The sequence below is a fragment of the Nicotiana attenuata genome, chromosome 1, assembly GCF_001879085.1.
Source record: "Nicotiana attenuata strain UT chromosome 1, NIATTr2, whole genome shotgun sequence".
Lineage (NCBI taxonomy): Eukaryota > Viridiplantae > Streptophyta > Magnoliopsida > Solanales > Solanaceae > Nicotiana > Nicotiana attenuata.
Window position 1 is genome coordinate 109,878,203 of NC_031989.1, and position 5,706 is coordinate 109,883,908.

General features: G+C 34.1%; 1 long non-coding RNA gene across 1 annotated transcript; it reads right to left on the reverse strand.

Moving 5' to 3' along the window:
- LOC109232081 lies at positions 2,067 to 5,051 on the reverse strand. Its single transcript, XR_002068883.1, has 2 exons — positions 4,576 to 5,051; positions 2,067 to 3,242 (listed from the first exon to the last, which is right to left on the reverse strand). It is a non-coding gene; the product is annotated as an uncharacterized LOC109232081 (long non-coding RNA).

Sequence of the window (5,706 nt, forward strand, 5' to 3'; positions counted from 1 at the left end):
ATAAACTCCTTCTATACCCCAGGAAAAAGCTAAAAATAAAATAGTCATCAAGCCAGAGCTAGTTTCACAACTACGGATTCATGACAAAAGAGAAAGGTGATTTTCTATCCTTTTGAAAAATAAAGTACAGAGATGCAAAATGCACGGTAATTGGAAGTTATATGGTGAGTATAAACACAAATATATAGCAAGTTGGCATATCGAAATCCACATATTTATATGAGTTGCAAATCTGAAATATCAATCAACTCTACCTCAATATCAAATTAATTGGAAATGAGACAAAAATATAAATATAAATAAAAGTAAAACATAATGTGTTTGTGGGGGTGGGGGGGTGGGGGGGGGGAGGGGGTAAGGGGAGACTAAATACTGGGAGAAATTCAAAAATAGAAAAATTTCAAGTGGTCATTCAAAAATAACCACAGTTTCAAAAGTAATCCAAATTAGCCACTTTTCATGTAAAGATAAATATGAACGAAAACACTGTTCAAAATCCGAAAAATACCCTAGCATAATATACTGGAATTCTAGTATAAATTATAATATGCTGGAACTCCAGTATATTATGCTGGAGTTCCAGTATAATATACTGGACTTCCAGCATAATATATTGGCCAGTATAATATATCGGTCCAGCATAATATGGTAGGAGTTCATACACAGGTGCTCCAATCTCCAGTATATTATGCTGAAACTTTTCACGTGTTGGAGTTCCAGCATAATATGCTGGAAGTTCATACACATGTGCACCGATCTCCAGTATATTATGCTGGAACTTTCCGTGTTGCAGCAAAATAGTGGTTATTTTTCAATGACTTTACATACGCTGACTATTTTTCAATGACCAGTCCGAAAACTGACTAGCTTGTGCTATTTTGTCTAAATACTTACCTGCAATTAGTATCTACACCAAACTATACTAATTTATCATGATTAAGTGATATGCTAGAGAGAATGATTAAGTTATAATGATCCATTTGTAAATATCGACTGCGAATTTGTTTTAGTCATGCATTAATTTGTGCCGAATAAATATCGACTGCCAATAAATTTTTAGCAAACCACGAAATCCCTCGAAGGTTATCTTTACTACGCGAATTTAAACAAATGGAGTTTGATCAAACTGTAGATTTGATTACCAAATTGACTCAATTAAGTAATTATAAAGAAAAATCTTGATAAATAAAAATAAAAGTAAATCAAATCAATTCCGCTAACTGACATTTTGCCCCTATTATAAAAGTACTAGATTGGGATTGGCCCGTGTACTAGATTGGGATTGGCCCGTGCAAGCACGGGCCCAACACTTTATGTTAGTAAAAATAGTACGGATTAGCCAGTTTTTGGATTGGTCATTCAAAAATAGCAAGCGTTTGCATAGTTATTGAAAAATAGCCGCTGTTTTGCTGGAAGTTCATACACAGGTGCACCGATCTCCAGTATATTATGCTGGAATATTTTCCGGATTTTGAACAGTATTTTCGTTCAGATTTATCTTTACATGAAAAGTGGCTAAATTTCGGTTACTTTTAAAACTGTAGCTATTTTTGAATGACCACTTATAAATCTGACTATTTTTGAATTTCTCTATTTATGTTATAGCGTAGTGTATTTGGACAAATATTGTTTATCAACATACAAAGTAAAGTACAATATTCAGCGGAAGAACATATCATTTGCAGCATAGTAACAAACTAAAATATGTATTTGCCGTTCCTGTATCCAGGTTTATCCCTAATGCTTTCACAAGTTTCTCTTTGAAATGAAGACAAGGCACGATATCAGCTCAAAGTGATTCTTGTTTCGCTTTGATGTGTCAGCAAATTGGCTCTCCAACATTAAAGTTACTATAAAATGTGCAAGTTTAGCTTGACTTAAGCTAAGCCAGGGGTATTCTTTTAGCTAGTCAGAAACAGGTATGTTAGAGCAGGAATGAAGGTGATATTTAGGATTACATTTTCCATCATGCGATACAAGCTGAATTAAAAATGGAAAGTACATAGTATTCCAATGCGGAAGAAATATTCCTGAATAAATTCCATAAAGATGATAATCGGAAAAGCTTTAAAGAAAAGAGGAGAAGACTTTTATTGATCCATCACAAACTGAATGTCTTTACAATCAACTAATTATTATTTATACAAAGGGCAGTAGAGGAAAATAAGTTGTTAAAACTAACTTCTGGAAATCAGTTGCCAATCATGTGCCTAATAATGTAGACCCAATCCCCGACCTTACAACTCTTATTAGTTATTCCCTTGTCACCCTGAATTATAGCTTTTTCTTAAACTATAGATGTTCTTAAGGTAAACAACTTTCAAAGTTTAGAATTAAAAAGAAAAAATAAATAGAAAACTCTCGCTTATCCTGCCAAGCTTTTTCTACAATTATGATTCTTGTCCTTTTGGGATCGCACCATAATTACAGGACATAATGAAGTATTGTGTTAATTCTTTTCAGCTACATTGCTCATACTCTCCAAAATGCTGTATCCTTCAAAAATACACTACTTTTGGAGGATCTGACACTCACCTGATGACATTTTCGGACAGTCCGAATAACATAAAGCACCAGTACCGAGGTACCTTATTCAAATGAACTAATTGTAGCTGATGTAACACTTTCAGAGGCTTGGTTTGCCCTCGTCTAACTGTACCAATCTTTGATGATATAAAATCCACCTTCAAGGTCCCATAGTGGGGACTTGAGTGGTTTTTTTGAAGGAAAAAAAAAGAATGTTTACCGTTAGATTCAGTTTTTTATATGATTCTGGTCTTTCTCCATTATAAGTGGTTGACTGATCAGCATTTCAAATCATTTCTGAGATTTATTTAACCTTTTATGGTGTTGCATATTAGCATAACGGTCATAAAACTGGCGACCTCACAAACTTCGACCATAGCACGATTCCAGTAATTCAAATTGAGAATAGAGAGCAAACGAAAGAGCTGTGCTTCTCTTGATGAGCAGAACATATGAAATGTGTATTCAAGTGTGAGAAGTATGTGTACTCATCTGAAGTAACATGAACTGCTAAAAATGCAGCTAAAGCAACTATACGTTTTTATGTTCAAACCAAGTAAGGAAAGCCTGAAAGGCCATCAGCCGTCATGTAGAAGAGCATATGTGGTTCAGTCTTATACTTTTGAGCATATTATTACTAAAATGTCAGAGCATTACCTTTTTCCTTGATGAATGTTTTATTTATACTGCAACCGCAAACATTCCAGCTAATCCATCTGCCCACAAATACAATTAAGTCCTATTATTAGGAACAATAATGCAATTATTAGATGTAAAGCATATCAAGAAAACATTTCCATCCATTCAATCTCAAAATTATTATAAAGTTTTCACATACTACTCGTGAACTCAAAAGAAAGAATTATATCTTATCAAGCAAATCGTTGTAAGCATATGATGAGATTGAAGTCCATACTTCTGAGCTCTCCAAATATTTAGGTGGTACTTGTATTCGCCCTCTTTTATCAGTAACATCTTTGTCATTATTTTACTATTGTTGAGTGCTAGTATAACATCAAGTTTCAAAGCAAATAAAGAAGCTTTTGAAAGATTATGAAGTTTCTTCATTACAGTAGTAACTACACAAAATGAATTTAAATCATCATAATTTCAAGAAATACATGTTCTTCAAAAAAGCTATATAGAAAACTAATAAGTTTGACAACCATTTGTTTGTAGAAAATCTGGATAGCACTCCCCAGGTTGAACTCACTTGAGTACGGGGAGAAAATGAAGAGAGTTATTAGCACAAATTATGCTTCCTCGATCAGTCTCATATCTAAAGTATGGACATATTTAAATATACCAATAAGCAAGAGACAATTGCAATTACTTGTACGCAAATCATATCAGGATTTAATCCAAAGAGTTCTTCACAAATAGTTTTTCTACAGTGGTCAATGTCTCTTTTTTATTTTTTATTTTTGTGGTAAGTGCATGTAAATATCGTGCTTCCATGCACGACAATCCTTAGAAAAGAATATCAATGAGATCTCAAGTGCCCCTCCTCCTTTCTATGATGCTAGTGGAAAGTACATATTTTGAAGAATAGACTTCATTTATTCAAATATCAACATTCTTCTAAGCAAAAAGAATGTATATTCTTGAGTTCTCTTTTAAGTCTGTCTTCCACGAACAATCAGTGCAAATCACTATGGTTTCATCATAATGGAAGCTAACAATCTTTTCATCCCTTAATACCTTGATTCTCATCTCACCCTCTTTGTGTGCAAAACTAAAGTTCAGAAGGCAATTTTACAAACACCTAGTAGGCAAACTGAAAGCAGCGCTGCCTAAGAAAAAAAAATTGAAATCTAGCAAATAATTGGTGATTCCTTAGACTTATTAAACCAAGAAGTAACACACGAAGAAGAAGAAGAGAAGTAATTACCTCCAAACACAGTGATCAAATCTTAGAGGTAGAGCAAATTCAAGAGAGACCCAAATTGAGAAACAACGAAAATTTTAAGAAAAAGAAATACAAACTCAGAGAATTCAAATTCGAACAAAAGAAGAATCTTTAGGAATCAGAAGCATCAATTTTGATACCTGGTGAAGGGGTTACTCCACAGCAAGAGAAGATGGGCATGAACACTACAGGGAATACACGAAAATAATAATCTGAATCACAAAGAAGAAAAGTAGATGAGACTTTTATGCAATTTGGGAAAACTCTCTCTCCAAAGTACAACATGTGCAATATAAAGTATAACTTATTGCTGAGTAAGATAAATATTAAGTTGAAATGACAAAAGTTCCCCTGGGTAAGCTGGCATGACGACCCTCATCTGCTTCCAAGCGGCTTCTATATATGAAGAAAACCAAACTGACTCAAGTCCAAAGCGGTTTCTCATTGGTCGAACAACGACGGCATTTGCTCTCTCTCCCGCCACAGTCGCGGCAGCTTCTCATCTTCGATCCTCCGCGTCACGACGGTTATTTCGTCCTCTCCGCCGTCCCCAAGTAATGTGATACATTTGCCTGACTCGTTATTTTCGACTCAAATTTCTCGCTTTTCATCAATTCTGTCCGCTTCATTATATATATATATATATATATATATATATATATATATATATATAAAATACATATTTATGTGGATGTCCACTAATCAAATATAACTCCCACTACTCTTTTCCATTATGTAGATAACCCCCACTACTTCTTACCATTATGAATGTAACTCCCACACCTCCATGATCTTCCCCCATGTTCTCAATAGTTAATAACATGTTTATGGAGTCCCTTTGTATTACCTATATCATCCTATAAATAGAGGGTTTGGGCATCACATTGTACACTTGAATACATGGAAGAAATAAATTCTCTACTCTTTTTCTCTCTACATTGTTGTCTATCTTCTTGTTTTATATTATTACTTTGAGCTAAGTTTCGTAACACGTTATCAGCACGATGCATCATCCTTATGTTATGATGCATGATGAAGTGTGATATGGCACTTGAAAGGAGGGCATCCCTCGTAACGATTCACAAAAGGTTTAGTTCCAGCAAGAAGACGGTATTCAAGGTGGGTATTAAGAGTATGAATGATGAAATCCTGCAGATAGCACCTTGTTCAGTTATAGTAATTAAATTTTTCTTATCTAACTAATTTTTTTCTTCATATAATATATATGAGGTAAGTTTCCTTCACTTCATTTTTTAACGCATAACTAGTAT